Raw genomic sequence first — 17,345 nt, 5'->3', positions numbered from 1 at the left:
TACAAAACAGAAATTTGATGCAATTGGCTAAGGATAGAAGTCAGTGGAGAACTTTTGTGAACGCGGCATTGAACCTCTGGGCCATAGACTTAGTTAGTTATGGTCAGCAGTCGAAGAAATGGTATTTAAAGTAACTTTGGCTCTAGGTAGCGGCTTTCAAAGTCAAATTCGTGTCCAGTCGAGCTATTCCGCAATCTAATCCAACATTTATTTAGGAATTAACACAGGATGGTGCCAAGCCGACTGACACATTTCAAACTTGAATATTGCGCAGGCGTAATAACTTATGTTGGTTGGCGGGGTGGGAAACAAAAGAGGAAAGAACGCCACGTTGGCCAGTTGCAATGGAGCATTGAAGCACAGAACATGGTGTTACCTCAGTTTGTATTTATTATGAAACAAAGTGTGTGCCAGAAGTCCAAAACTTTAATGTTGGTCGGCATGATAAAGTTCCGTCTCGGAATACCATATTGGCTTGAGTGAAGAAGTTTGAAGAGATTGGATGTGCTAAATGGAGCTGTAAGAACAGTGCGAACTCCTAAGAACGGGGAGAAACCACCATTAAAGTTTCGTCTAAAAAATATTTTTTTAAAAAAATTAAAAAAGCATTGCGTGTCTGGCACAGACTTAGTTTCGTAGATGCCGAAAACCCAAAAATCTAATTCTTAATCCGTAACGAATATTGAAATTAACTAATCACGCAACCAATTGTACGTTGCTGTTTATTGGGTTGTCTAGCTCGTAGGGGCAAATCTTTAGGAAATCCGTAGCATTAGAACAACCTGAAACCTATAGTATAATTCAGTGTATAAGTGAGTGATGACCAAAAACTGATTTACTTGTCACGGTTGACCAATTTTAATTTGTTTTAGGATTGAATCCCACGATGAACCTATTCTTGGGATATTAAATTTGAATTTTAAGAAGATGTTTCTCTATCTATTGCGGGTTTCTGCTCTATATTAAAGGCCCGGAGTTGTACGAAATTTCTACCATTTTCGGATTCAGTAGCCTACAGAATTATGGCCAGAGATGGCATCTATTCTTGTAATGCGAAATCCACAGAAAGAAACCGTTTCTCACTATCTCTCTCCGTTCTATCTCGTTAGTGGCGAATATTGAAACCGAAGAAATGGTACATTGCTAACACTTTCGGTTACAATAGGAGAATTAGAGCTGACATGTATAAAGTAAACTGTGATGTTATGAAAGCGGCAGGCGACGTTTTGAAAAATATGTTTCCTCTCCTATTTCACGATTTTACTTCTTAAGTCCGTCAGTTCTCAGTAGTATTCTCTTTACGATTTGAATAAATCGTAAGTCAACCCGATCAGCCTATAATTTACCAGTAAAATGAGCATTCTATGAATTTGAATTCTACAGCGTTCGTCATTAAAGCAGATAGGTATACAATTTTGTGATGCTGTGAGCTTCAAAGACGTAAAATGTTCAAAATGCGCACGTTCCGCCGCAATACATTGTCAATAACAACGTAAAATATTCAAAATGTCCACCTTTCGCCGCAATACTTTGTCAACAACAACGTGAAATGTTCAAAATGTCCACTTTCCGTCCCTATGCGTTGTCAACAACAACGTAAAAGAGAACAACATACTGTATGTAATGTTTCTAACGTACAACATCACAAATTTGCTGAGTTTACTCTCTCAAAACTTCTAGTGTTTGTATTTTATCGGCGTACACTGTGTTCTTGACAGTTCATTAAAGAAAGAAGTCTAAGTGTGTGTGTGGGGGGGGGAGGAGTTAAATTCGTAGGTCGAGTTGAATAATCCGCAGTACTTTCTCGTCGTCCTAATCATCTCTCAGGGAAAGGAGACATGATGGCTTAGTGGTAGAGCGTTTACCTTTGGCGCGTGGGGTCCCTGGTTCGATTCCTGAACAAACAAGTTTGTAGTGGGCAAAATCATGTCCGTGGAATTTTCCGGTGTACTCCTGTTTCCTCCCACTTTCTCATTCCACCAATTTCATCATCCTTCATTTGTCTTTATCATCGTGTGGGACGTTAACATGAAAGATTTATTTTATTTCGTCTGTCAGGGAATGTGCGATCGAGAAAATCACTTACATTGACGTGAAAGAGGGGTAGCCTCCCATCCTGTTCTAGGTAATACTCATCTACATTGTCACATTTACGTTCTTAAGGTACTCAATACCACACAAAAAAATTGAATATCCATCTGCTTTAGTTAGTGAGATATTCTATCTTATAAAGAGTATTTACACATTAATTTGAGACACCCTGTACTGAATTCCTTCAAATTGAAGTTTTGGAGAGACTTTTCCTTAGCTATAACAGAAAAATTACTAGTATGTTACCTTTCTTAAGCATTATCTCTTAGATGTTGTGCAGACTAACGTGTTAGAATAGAAAGTATAACAAAAATCGTAACACTGCGTAAAATTGTTTCATTATTTTCTTTACGGAATATCAAACCCAACACTGACCTTACTCAATTAATAGTATTTTCACGTACTTTTTGACCCTTCATAGTACCAGAAAGGAAGTAAGATTTTTTTTTACAAGCAACAAGTAGAGAAAAAAATAGCTACATTAATACGGTCATTAATTTCTCTTGAAAATATATATCCCCTTGTTAATGGCTTTTTATAACATGGCTACTACTTGGTATGAAATGTTAAGTCTACCGGCGGGGTCGTCCAAATCGGAAAAAGAGATGTCATGCAGCATTCTTATGCTCCGGAATTCCCACGTGATCGCAGAACTCAACTAACCGTCTGTTCTGCTGGATTTAAAACTTCTCAAATAGAAGCTGAAATAAGAAGAGCAAAACACATCACAGAATCATGTGAGAGATACATAAAGAGAGAGAGAGAGAAACTTAAGAATAACAAAAGTTGCTGTTGCTTCTGGCTTTTGGCAAAAAGGTCATGAAAGGTCACGGAAGGAGCACTGCATCACGAGACGCTGGCCTCTCTCTCGTCTGGGAAGACTTTTCAGATAAAAGAACACACATAGTATGAGAGTCTTAAAATATTCGTAGTAGTTTTCTTAATACATTGTGTCTTCAACTTCATGATTCATGTAATAACATTCTGACCTTGTGCTTTGAAGTACTGAGGTCGATCACCAATTTTATCTACCATAAATGTGGATTTAAAAGTTTTTTTCCCCCTTTAGTACTTTACCATTTGATTTACAGTATACAAAGGATGTGGGAAGCCCGAGTTCGATTCTCGGTACGAGCTCACGTAGTTCGAGTCCCACGTTAAGCTGTAAGTCCATGTCTCATATAGCCATCGTGCTGAAAGGAACGCTCACAAATTAATACTGACGGGGAAATGATAATATCAGTATTTATCTAAACAAACGGCTAAAATTTCGGGGGTGGCAGAAGCTGCCCCCGGTAGGGTGAATGCTAAACTTCCGTGACCTATTGCCATGTCGTCGCTGCGCCTCGAAAAACAGCTATGTGGCATTTTTGTCGAAAATGAGTTATGCCGTGCAAATAAACCTGAAAGCTCTCAGGCAGCGTCCCTTATAATGTGATAAGTGAATATTCAATTGTTTCGCCACAGCAATGAAAAAAATAATAGATTGAAATTAAAGGCTTCAAGTTCTCATCACGTACGTATTGATCCTTAATGTGCTTATAAAGGCACAAAAGATAACCCGACATGTGCTACGTAAACACAACAATAGTAGTATATTATTGCTGAAGCAAGCTACAACAATGTCCAGTGCATAATATACGCAAAACCAATTTTATTATATTTTTCAAGTGTTTCCGTGTATATTGGGGAAAATTTTAAGAGTGGAATGTTTTTTTTTTCTTCTGAAAAGTTGTGGTTTTAACACAGCGGTTCTTCGAGGCGCAGCGACGACATGCAATTTTACTTCGATTTAGCTAATTATTGGAAGCACATTTGTTTCCACGCCTTTGATGCTTGTCACGGTCGAATAATAGGGTACATGAGTTTGAAATTCTTACACACAATCATAGTCAACGTCTTGCGAATAAAATCAGAAAAATAAACACACTGCTGAACAAGACTGCACTTATTTAATATAAAAACACATTTTATATGTGTTTTTATATTAAATAAGTGCAGTCTTGTTCAGCAGTGTGTTTATTTTTTTGAAATTCTTAGATTGACAAAATGCTAGTACAAAATGTTTAATGCATCCAGCATAAAGCATATATTTGGATCAAAAGATCCAATATATTTCAGGCAAAAATTTTCTTGTACGTCTTAACTCTGGAGAACTACATATAGTGTAGCCAAACCCTAACTATCACTTAAGTCATGCTGATATGCTTATTCCGAGAAAAAAAAACTCGACTTAGGGACCGTTGAAAATTTCTGTAGCCTCTGATCTTTAAACTAATTATTGGCGAAGATCTCAATCTTTTGATCCATTTTTTTTTTACCATTCCTAAAATTCTTCTTTTACGCAGAAATTAGTAAAGTACGCTGAAGTTAAATTTAATTTGGGAAATAATGTTTGCGAAAACTTCATATCTAGTGTTGGTTCAATTCAGAACTTTTCTTAGAATATATACGATCTGTTGTAGATAGGGTGAAAAAATAATTCAGGGCGAGCGCTGTCTGTTGTAGCCCTTCCCTGGCTCCGTGGTTGCTGACACCTGTTGAGAGACGGACGAACAAAACCATTGTTTGAGACTTCCCTTAATTCTGCATAGCACAGTTTGCAATTCTTATGATGCATTCTGTGAACTGTTGACTTAACTATTAACAACTGAGATAAGGTCTTATATACGTATCATTCCTTTTCATCGATTAAGTTCGAAGGTATGTTGACAAAAAACAAATTTGTTTTGTTTTTCATCTACTTATTGTAACACGTGAACTGTTTCACGCCATGAACAACACATACTCAGCATAATACATAAACACAATAACAAAAGCAGGTACATGTAACCCGTACGTACATACGTACATACCACATATGCGAGTAAAGGTCACCAGATACGCCGAAGTCCCTTCAGTAACAACGTGTAATACCTAACTTTTTAAATCATGATCGATGAACGAATACGTGTACTGATAAAGGAAGAAAACAGGATAACACATGTAGATTACTCAGACGTGTGGACCTTGTAAGTTTAAAAGTTGTTCGGCCAATCTGAACACGCTCAAGTGTAAATTGTGCGCAAGCACCGGAAGCGTATTGTTATATTGTGATTATTCATGTTAGAAGAACGGTAAGTTTTACTTCGGCTTGGTATCGTGTTATCGCTACATACAATAGTATTGGAGTTAGCTTATGCTAATTGTTTTTTTTCTTTTTTTGTATCACTGTAAAAAGTATGTGTGGCTTGTTTATAGCTTGCACAAAATTGGATCTACACTCATATCCAGCTATTGACAGATTGCAATAGCTTGGAAAAATATTAAATAAAATCTTTTTTACGTCCCACTATTATGCCGGCTAGGCTAAAGGAGATGGTGATGATGAGAAATGAATGAAAAGGCGGAATGAAGAAAGTGGGATGAAACGGGAGAACCCCGAGAAAAGCCACGCACCTCAAAGTTCACTTGGTGCGAGCTGGGATCGAACCAAGGGCCCATATACCGAGGTGAACACTCTACCACTGATTCCCCGCAACGGAACAGGTGTAAGTTTACTTTAGATGTGCCGAAGAATTAGTGATTTCACGGAAATTAAAGAAGGACCGATTCGTCGGTTCTATGGACCTCTCTTTAACCCTTCGCACTCGTGTGTCGGCTGTGAGCCGACAGTGCAAATTACCGTCGTTTGCACTTCGGTGTTTTATCTGAGCTTGGTTTATTTTGATTCTCTCCGTTGTCGTTTTGTTTTTTGCAGTACTGTTTGCACTTGTACGGCTTAGATCATTTTATAGACGAAATATCCATAATAATCTTTGTTAGAAAGCAAAACTTCATCAGTCCGTGAGTTACGCGAACAGCAAAGTTGAAGATGTTTAAGAGTTCCGGGTTGCATAAGAATCTCGGCAAAAATGTTTATATACCACACTGTCAGCCACGTTAATCCCCAATACTTCATAACCAGGCTAGTAGATGTCAATAGCGTCACTGTGTTTTATTTGATACCAAAAGATGTCGCTAGTGCCACTGTGTTCTATTTAATACCAAAAAAGTTTCGCTAGTGTAGAGGCAATTTGCAGAGAGCTGAAGGCTTTAGAAGGAAAATAATAATAATAATAATAATAATAATAATAATAATAATAATAATAATAATAATAATAATAATAATAATAATAATAATGAACTGGAATGCAAAGAATTAAGAGCTATCTGAAGCAACGTACAAAATCTAGAGGAACCGATTTATCTCCAAAGACTCAAATTCCAGCAAACTAAGAACACTTTTTAGCATCCATTGTAAATAAAGTTATAAACAAAAGGAAAAAAAGTGTTACAGTGTTGTGTATATCACGTACTTCACAGTCAGATTGGATAGCATGCTTTGATTAAAAACACAGTATTCGTATTATTATTCTTTCTTTCGTGATGTAATTCAGAGCTCCCTCGTGGCTAAGCGGTTAGCGTACGCCTCTGTGACGTCGGAGACCCGGGTTCGGTTCTCGGCGGGAACTTAATGTGGTTCGGATCACACGTAAGTCCAAGTCTTATATAGCCTCGCTGCTGAAAGGGACGCTAAACTCAAAATCATATCAACATGTAATGTAATTGTAGATATTAGCGCCTGTAGAGTAAGTGTCGGAAATTACAGACAGTCGGCAGCGTGCGTCGGACTGTTGATCACCATTTTTAAAAGAAAGGTGTGTGTATTTTAAAAGAAAAGAGGAAAAAATCACAATTATAATAATTTAATATATAATATATATATTATAATATATAATATTCCTTAATTTACAAACACTTTCAAATTAAGTATATGTTTCCATGAAGAAATTTATATATATATATATATATATATATATATATATATATATATATATATATATATATATATATATATATATATATATATATATATAGGATGTTTACTTAAGCTCTGTGCAAACTTAAAATTAGGTTAGGGGCCGCGGTGGCTCAGTGGTAGAGCGTTCACCTCTGGTGCTTGGGGTCCCGGGTTCGATCCCAGCCCCCGCCAAGTGGACTTTGTAGTGGACAAACACCGTCTGCGTGGGCTTTCTCAGGGTTCTCCCGTTTCCTTCCACTTTCTTCATTATTCGCTAACCTACCATTTCATTCATTATTCATCATCACTGTCTCCTTTAGCCTCACCGGCATAACCGTGGGACGTAAAACTCAAAGATTTCATTGTCATTTTTTAAAATTAGGTCATCTAAATTTAATTAATCGAAGTAGGGGAACACTGTGGGTTGATGGCAGAGTGCTTGCCTCTGGTGCGTGGGGTCCTCGGTTCGATTACTGGCGAAGTAAGTTTGTAGTGGACAACATCGTGTCCGTGGGTTTTCTCGCGGTACTCCCCTTTTCCTTCCATGTTCTCATTCTACTAATTCTTTCATCCTCATTCATTTGTTTTAATCATATGTCTAAAGCAGGCCGGTAGCCAGCCCAAAAATTTAGGGGTGGCTTGGCTGAAGTTAGGGGGGGAATCCAATCATATTATAGTTCATCACCATATTATAGTTCATTTGCAAGTCTACCGTGAAAATTTTAGGGGGCAGCAAAAATTTAGGGGGTGCGGCCTTCCTGGACCCCCTGGATACGGGCCTGCCCTAAAGGGAATAATTGTGGGACGTTAAACTGAAAAAAAATATAATTAATCGCAGCGAAGCTAACCTACCATTACCTTATCAAACACAGCTTTCACCACAACGTATTTTTCCCCTCTGAAATTATGCTGTACAGACATATTTGATAACTATCTTGGAAATTCTTTACAATACACGACAGTTAAAATAAATTTTGTGGATCTGGCAACCTTTGGAGAATAACATAGCTTATGGCGAGGGAGGAGCGTTTTGCTAAAAAATTTCGTGAGAAACTTGGCCTTTTGTCTGGGAAGTGACCAAAGGGGCCGGACAGTGTGTTCATACATCTTCACATTCTTGGCTGTCACGGATGCTATATCATCAAGTGTCATCCTTTTGGGCGAGGTTTCGTCACGGAAGCTACATTGTCCCTTCTCACAGATTTAGTTCGCAACATTTTTTTATTCTTCTTCTTAAAGAATGTAGTAGCATGCAACATGTTAACATTAACAATATTTTACCTGAAGCAACTTATGTATGTAACCCAGGTTAACCACGGTTCTAAAGACAGCAAGGCACAGGCTTCAAATGTTAAAGCATTTTGAAATAGTCGTTCTCATCTCGTCTCGTAATTTTCTGTAAAATTGTCGTCTCGATTCACGAATAGCTTTTTCTCGTCTCGTCTCGTAATTTTCTGTAAAATTCCCGTCTCATCTCGTAATTTTCTGTAAGATTCTCGTCTCGATTCACGAGTATCTTTTTCTCGTCTCGTCTCGTAATTTTCTGTAAAATTCCCGCCTCATCTCGTAATTTTCTGTTAAATTCTCGTCTCGATTCACGAGTAGCTTTTTCTCGTCTCGTCTCGTAATTTTCTGTAAAATTCTCGTCTCGATTCACGAGTAGCTTTTTCTCGTCTCGTCTCGTAATTTTCCGTAAAATTCCCGTCTCACCTCGTAAGTTTTCTGAAAATTATCGTCTCGTCTTGAATGCTTTTTTCGTCTCTAGTAATTTTCAGTAAAATTATCGTCTTGTCTCGATTTCTCTCTTCTCGTATTGTTTTGTAAAATTCACGTCCTGATTCTTGAATAGATCTTTCTCGTCCTGTCTCGTAATTGTCTGAAAAACTCTTGTCTCATCTCTAATCCTGAAAAATTCTTTTCCGTAAAATCGTAATTTTCTGTAAAATTCTCGTCTCGTCTCGTAAATTTTCTGAAAACCCTAGTCTCTTCTCAAATATTTTTCTGATCTCTAGTAATGTTTTGTAAAATTCTTGTCTCGATTCTTGAATATTTTTTCTCGTCTCCTCTGATAATTTTAGTGAAATTCTCGTCTCGTCTCGATAGTCGAATATTTTTTCTCGTCTCGTATTGTTTTGTAAAATTCTCGCCTCTATTCTCGAATAGTTCTTTCTCGTCCCGTCTCATAATTTTCTGTAAGATTATTGTCTCATCTCATATCCTGAATCATTTTCGTCTAGTCCCGTAGTTTTTTTGTAAAATTCTCATCTTCTCGAATATTTTTTTGTCTCGTCTAATAATTTACAGTAAAATTTTCGTTTTGTCTGGTATTGTTATGTAAAATTCTCTTCTCAAATAAATTTTCTCTATTTGTCTTGCAATTTTCTGTAAAATTCTTGTCTCGTCTAGCAAGTTTTGTGTAAAATTTCTTCTCGTCTCGTAAGTTCTGTGTAAAATTTTCGTCTCGTCTCGTATTTTCTGTAAAATTCTAGTCTCGTCTCGATTCTCGAATAATTTTTGCTTATCTCGACTTTCAAAAGCTTTTCTTGTTTTGACAAAAATTTTCTCGTTTCGTTTTGTAAATATATGCACTAGTTTTGTAACCTGATTTTCTTATTAATTTAGTCTAGAAGTTATCACACTCTTTCCACGTCACAAAAAGTCTCCCAAAGATGTGATATAACAAAATATATTTTTCTATGTTGTTGATATATATTGTGTAACGACTTTCGTATCTTATAATATTGGTAAATGCTTTTCATTGTGTTCGTGTAATTACTTTATAAATGTATAATTTTTTATATTTTTATACTAGGAATCATTTAACACTAAAATAGTATTTGATATCGAATTAGAAATTAGTTTTGTTGGCTTTCGGTATATATGGTCATGTTAGCCTGTCACTCATATGAGAGATGACGTCACGCGGCGATCACACTGCCCGGTGAGAAAGAAAGGGATGGGGAAGCGGCCTGGGACTTTGTTAGGTACCATCCCAGCATTTGCCTGATCGGAATGAGAGAAAACCAGCAAAACCTTCACTCAGGGTAGCTGGTCTGAAAAAGCTGTTACATCTTTTCATCCCACCGGGAATCGAACCCAAAACCGCTCGCACCGTAGGGACTACACTATCAAAGACTTGGGTGAACTAGTGTTGCCTACAGGATTCTAAACATCTCTCGTCTCGTCTCGTCTCGTCTCGAGAACTAGATAAGACTTATCATCTTTATCCCCTTGTTTCGAATTTGAAATTGGCTGTTGCTTCTGCGACAATTGGTTTGTAAGTTCTTCTTTCCATTTCATTAAACTATACGACGAAGTTTCAACAGTTGACCATGTCAACAGAAATAGCCAATAATACCTAGGTATTATTGGTATCATTAATATTTAACCCGAGAAAACAATATATATTTTCTTACGGCAAGCCGAGTTTGCTATGTATATATATAGGAGCCAAAATACTATACTTTATTTTATTTTTTTTTTTTTTTCGAAAATGATGATTTACATCTTGTGACAGTGAAGTACGTAAAAATTTTACCCAGAAGCTTATCGGTCAGGAGGCTCCATAAATCTTTTTACCAATGACATTCGGAGAGTCTGCAGGTGGTGCTGGTCACCGTAAAGAACCATGCAATGGCGAATAAACTAATGAAGACAAGTTAGAAACCACAAAAGGTAGTTTAGTCGAAAAAAAATCAAAATGTAGTCCTTAAAGTTTTTTTTTCTCCCCGACACCTGCCAGTCCCCAGCGTAAAGAGCTATTGAAGAGTTGAATGACCGTACGTTAAGTACTTAGCTAACTTATTCTTCGATATTACCACACATTTTTAGGGTAATACTTACGCTATGACTTTGCAACTATGTACCATAAAGGTCAGTTTTCGCAGCTTCATTCTTGCAACGTTATCTTCCTCTCTCTCGTTTTCAAATCATCTTCTGTTGCCGACCCTAAATTGAAAATGATGGTTTGTGATTTTATCTTTTTTTTCAAAGGCTCCTATCAAAAAGGACTTCAGCTAACATAAACCAATATCTGATCAATCAAACATCTCACGTTATTTGTTTGTTTATTTATTTATATACTTAGTCTTTCTTCTTTTTCTATGTGTTGCAGTTAGCTTGTACTGAAGAAGGAAAAATCTTATAAATATAGACAACTCGATTGTGCGTCGGGACCGTAATACAGCGTTAAAATATTAAATAATACTTTTGATAAAGTGGATAGTTTCAAATATCTAAGATCAATATTAACAGAGGAAAATCATATTCACGAAGAAATTAAATGTCGACTAAAAGCAGGGAATTCGTGTTACTATTCGGTTCAAAATCTCTTGTGTCGTCGCGGATTCTGTCGAGGAATTTGAAGCTTAAAATATATAAATCGATAATCATGCCTGTTGTTTTATATGGATGCGAAACATGGTCGCTTACACTGAGGGAAGAGCATAGGCTGAAAGTATTTGAGAACAAAATCCTGAGACGAATATTCGGACCCAAGGGGAATGGCGGAAACTTCTTAACGAGGAACTACATAATTTATACGGTTTACCAAAACTTGTTAGGGTCGTCAAGTCTAGGAGGCTTAGGTGGGTAGGTCATGTAGCTAGAATGGAAGAAAGTAGAAACGCTTTCAAAGTCTTGACTGGAAGACCAATCGGAAAACGACCATTAGGAAGACCTAGGCCCAGATGGGAGAACAATATTAAGATGGATTTCGCAGAGATAGGAATACAAAGTAGAAACTGGATGCAGTTAGCTAAGGATAGAAATCAGTGGAGAGCTTTTGTGAACGCGGCGTTGAACCTCCGGGTTCCATAGACCATAGAATTAGTTAGTTATAGACAACTCGAAAAACACAGAATTATCTCTTAATTACGAACATCCATATTTATTTATTTTGAACATTAAAAGACAAGACATTTGACATGACTTTTTTTTAAAAAAAATAAAAGGTCCAATACATTTCAATCAAAAAATTTCTTGTAGGCCTTATATCTGGAGAACTACATACAGAGTAGCCCAAAAGTAGGTATACATGCCCTGCATTGATCAAGTATTATAACACTCTAGCTTATGGGTTTGTTTGCTTCGGCTGTTCTGAGCTTAAGGTATAAGAAAAGAGGCATTAAGAACAAATAATAAAGAAACTAAGTCTGCCTTATGCCTAACAAATGTAAATGATATAAAATGCAATGAGCTTATCAGTACGGTACTGTATACCTACTTTTGGGCCACCCTGTATAGTGTAGCCAAACCCAAACTATCAGTTAAGAGGCTTCATCCCAGCGAAATTAAAATACCGCTAATTTTACAGTAATTATGTGATATTTTCCAATAGATAAAAGATAATCGAAATGTGGGGCAAGAGCGCCCTAGACAATATTATTACAAGGCTTGAGGTAGCATTATCACAAGTCACCTAGTAGCTTTCCTTTTCAGCCGTTTAGAAACGCGAAAATAAATACCGATTTTCAAAATGGCTTGAAATCGAATGCAGATAAGTAAGTCGTGATAACGGTATCTCATGTAAAATGATATTGTCTGGGGCGCTCTTGTTCCACATTTAGATTATCTTTTATCTAATGGAATATATCACATAATTACTGTAAAGTTAGCGGTATTTTAATTTCGCCGTGATGAGGCCTCTTAACTCAGTATGATGTGCTTATTCTGTAGAAAATACGAAAATTTGATTTAAGGGCCGTTCAAAAAGTTTGTGGCACCTAACCCAAAAACTAATTATTGGGCAAGATCGCAATATTTTGATCGTTTTTTTAAATTATTATTTCTAAAATTCTTGTTTCAAAATTTCTCTTTTTTAATCTTTGTGTCAAATATAGAAGAAGAAGTGGAGAGAGTAGAACAAGTGACTAGTTTTAGTTACCTGGGTAGTATTATTAGGTATGGCATGAAGTGTGAACCTAAAGGAAATGGGGAAGGCACGGTGGCTCAGTGATAGAGTCCCTGGTTTGGTCCCTGGCTAAGTAATCTTGCGTTGGGCAGCATCGAATCCGTGGGTTTTCTCGGAGTAATTCCGTTTCCTCCTACATCTCATTCTACCAATTATTCCATCATCATCGTGTCTCTTAGCATAACGGGCAAAATCGTGCGACCCTAAACTGAAAGATGTCGTTTTTTAATGATGTAAACAAGTCCTGTATTCTACTCTTGACCACAATTTGTAACGCCAACTATTGTAACTGGATTTATTTCTTTGAAATAATTCAAATATGAAAAAAAGCTTTTTTTTTTTTAACATTGGTTCAAATCGTTAGTTACATTTTATTTCTGTTGTAGGTTTGCCAAACAACCTGACGTTGGCGTAAGTTACGACTGAAGTCTGGCCAATGAATCTTGCTTTGACAGTCGAAGGTCTGCTTTTTAACCTGTGCTTCTAGTGGTTTTTACGACTTGTGTTGCACAAAACATATTTTCTACTTAACTCAATCAAGTTAGTTATTGATAAATACAACAGAAAGAAAGAAAAAAAAAGGAGAAGGGGGAAATATAAATTTAATTATTAAGGGTAATCAATCCATCAAGTTGAGAGAAAAAAAAAAGTTAAATACACAGTAGGTATTCCTTCAAATAAGGAGGATTCTTGATTCGAGGATGGAGGATTCGTCCATAACGATTCTTGAAACAGCACTTTGTTTCTAGTTTCTAGCACGCCTTCTTTCATCATTATGAGTGGTCGATAAGGCATTGATCTACTAACTGGGCGGCCCGGTTTCGATTTCTGCTGGGCTCTGGGAATTTTTCAGGTGTCAAAGAACTATCACTCATGTCAGTAATATATATATATATATATATATATATATATATATATATATATATATATTCACAGTGAAACCTCTGAATAACGGACACCAATGGGACATGAATTTTTGTCCGTTACTGAGAGGTGTCCGTTACAGAGAGGTTACAGAAATTTAATTTCTTACAACAGTAATTGTATGCAGTTATTGTGTATGAACGTAAATATGTAAAATTCAATATAAAAATATTCTATTTAGTACATATTTGAATTACTGGGAGGGTTGAAGGAGAAATTTATTTTTGTTAAATAATGTTATTGCTGGGGGATATGTTAATATGTTCGTATACTACAAAAGATGATGTATGTATGGGAATTTTCTTAACTACATGTCATCACCCTGTAAAAAATCCATTAATTCATATAGAACCTACCGCGTATACCGCATATCAACTGATGAAGAATAATATACCAAAGATATTTGAATATATTTTCCTACATGGGTGGGGAAAGCGGGATTGAAAGTGATTTTTCATTTAAATCAAATAAGAATAATTTCAAGTTCAGCTTCAAGCTGTTCTGTTTGATGGTTCACCACGTCTAGGCTAATGATATATACACTTGTGGGGAAAAGACTTTTCTGTCTAGTGTAATATATCCCAGAACTGAGAATAATTCCTGTCCGTTATGAAGAGGTTGAAACGTTTAGGGAAGAAAAGGACTGTCCGCGTCCGTATCTGAGAGTGTCCGTAAAAGGGAGGTTTTTTTTTTCCGTAAGAGAACATATATTTTTGCCGGGACAAAAAAATCTGTCCGTATTATAGATGTGTCCGTTAAGGGAGGTTTCACTGTATATATATATATATATATATATATATATATATATATATATATATATATATATATATATATATATATACAGTGGCGGATCCAGGATATGATCAAGGGAGGGGCTAAACCATATTTGCCGTTTTATCCAGTGTAAAGCAGGATTTAAGCCCATTTTATCCAGTGTATACCTGAGCGTCAAGGGGGGAGCTATAGCCCTCTAGCCCCCCTTTGATCCGCCACTACATATATATATATAACATGGATAAATTCCTAATACGCTTTTTGTACTAACTTGAACCACATAAAAGTGAAATGAAATAAAATCATTCAGTTTAACGTCCCACTATTATGTCCTTTACGAGGCTAAGGGAGACGAATGCTTAAGTCAAGTGAATGATGATGGAAGAATTGGTGGAATGAGAATCTGGGAGGAAACGGGAGTAACCCGAGAAAAGCCACGGTTGTCCAACAAATTTACTTGGCCGACGATCGAAACAGGTACCCCTCGCACATAGGTAAGCGCTCCGCCACTGAGCCATCGTGCCCTCCATAAACCATTTAAAATTGACCGTCCATTCACAGATGGATCTCGATACCAATCCTGTACCCAGAACACTTTGACATGGAAGGTTGGGAGGGGGGGTGCGAGATTATTTTGAAAGGGGGAGTTCATATTACATTAATTCATACATACGTACTAAGAACTGCAAGTTTTAGGGAGCTGAAGGTGATTGCAGTGGGGCTCACCTCGTCTTTGCTTTGGCCCAGCTAAGACCTGTCGCGACGTATAGTTTAGGTAACAATGGAGAATATTTTAAAGTATAAATATGAAAAGGAGACATTTTAGCATCAAATTATTTACAATTACTCGCCGATTTATATAGAGTATGTAGTGTGTATAATAAATGAGCACTGTGTCGTGTGCACTGGCTTATAAACAATTTTGTTGCTTTTTTTTTAAAGTGTTCAAATGAGGCATTATTATGATTACGTTAAGTTATGTGTAACTATTAGTTGGTTCCAGACAGTGTAATAAAATCATTGACCGAAGACTTTTTAATCTTTTTTTATTTGATTGTCAAAATTTGCACAAACACGCATGCTATTTCAAGTGAGAAAAATTATGTATACAGAGTACTTCAAGCATCAGAAAATATAACCTATGCCTTACTTTATTCAACCTATTTGTCCTTCCCGTCACTCAATCCTATGCTAGCTGGTGAGGAAACGACTGTTCTAGTCAGTAGTCTCCATCATAGTATAGTAACTACTTCACTAGAGCAGTAGCTTCCAGCATAGTAGCTAGTTGACTAGAGCAGTGGTTTCCAGCATACTAACTACATATTTGACTAGAGTAGTAGTTTCCATCATAGTAATTACTTAATTAGAGCAGTAATTTTCAGCGTAGTAGCTACTTGACTAGAACAGTAGTTCTCAGAATTCATTTGACATTATCAGTGATGGAACTGTCATGTGAGCCCGAAAACATTTTACGCTAACCACGATGGACTGAGCTCATAGTCGTCCGGAATGCGTGTGTGTTTTTTAATATATAGATAGTCGCCAAGATTAAATGATTGGACACTCACATCTCACGCAACTCCTATTTTGTACCTGGTGCTAACTAGGGATGGCCAATTCGGGAATCCGAAAAAAATCCGGATTTTGGAAAGATTTTAGATTTCGGAAAAAGTCCGGAATTCCGAAATTTTTCTGAATTCCGGATTTTTCCAAAATTCCTGAATTTTTCCAAAATCTAGGAAGTTAAATTTTCGATCCCGGAAAATATTTTTTTCGGAATCGTGATTCCGGAAAACTTTGGCCATCCCTAGCAATAACCTTCCGTATTTCGAGGACTATCGTTCTACTGAGTACCCTGGACATTCTTGTAGAATGTCCCGAACACTCAGACCTCAGAGGACGTTTAGAAGTACCTAAAGATCTTAATCAGGTTTTGAGGGAATAATGTGGTATTTAGTAACCGTATACGCACCTTTATTCATGTGATTGGAATGTTTTTTACGAACTCTGAGGATTATTCCTATTGCTAGTTTTATGATTGGTATTTTATAGTTGTTTTCTTACTATATTGTAATATCCTACACGTAAACTGTGTTTGTAAATGCCAACACGTGCTTTCATTTACAAACAACAAGTGTTCTTTTACCAAACTTACTATATAAAGCAGACAACCAAAATCCTCATTACCACTTAGTTATGTGATAAAAGAGGAAGACCAGCGCCACTGCTGCTATCACCTCAGTCAACATCATTTCGGTTGGTTCTTCTGCTCTCTTAGCTTGCCTGGAGTTCTGAGGCCTCCTGCCCACCAAGCTTGCCTGGAGTTTGTTTTAGAAACATAACCTCTTTTTTTTAGATTTCTGACCGTAACCACCCAGCTTGCGTGGAGCTTCATGATTTTCTTCTCGCCTAGCTTGCCGGGAGCGCTGCGAGATTTCAACCTCTCTTTCCTTGCATGGAGCACTAAAAATCCTAACTTACTTCCACTCAGCTTGCCTGGAGCTTTGCGAGAATCCTTCCCTTTTCTGCCTGGGTTCTGAAATACGTGTTTACCCTTACTACTTAGTGAACTTTATTAATCTTAAAACCACGCCACATTTATAATAATTCCATTTTATATTGTTTTGTAACAAAAATTTTTATAATAAAAGAGATTGGAAAAAAAGTCAAATCCCAAGTGTAAATTTGGTCTACCTTTTATTTTAACGGGTAATACTACAATATATTGTATATTTTGGTATTTATTCCTTTATGCTTTTTGCGACCTCTATTTTAATTTTATTCTTTTCTGTGTCCTAATTTGTAGATCTTACGTTTGATTGA

The 17,345-nt window shown here is 36.7% G+C and overlaps 1 protein-coding gene across 2 annotated transcripts in view; it reads left to right on the top strand.

The window, feature by feature from the left end:
• The window catches only part of Samuel (SAM-motif ubiquitously expressed punctatedly localized protein), a 486,265-nt gene that overhangs the window by 247,580 nt on the left and 221,340 nt on the right, over window positions 1-17,345 (top strand). The window lies entirely within an intron of this gene.

The sequence above is a fragment of the Thermobia domestica genome, chromosome 15, assembly GCF_964235325.1.
Source record: "Thermobia domestica chromosome 15, izTheDome1.hap1.1, whole genome shotgun sequence".
Taxonomy (NCBI): Eukaryota; Metazoa; Arthropoda; class Insecta; order Zygentoma; family Lepismatidae; genus Thermobia; species Thermobia domestica.
This window is presented reverse-complemented; position numbering and strand designations above follow the sequence as displayed.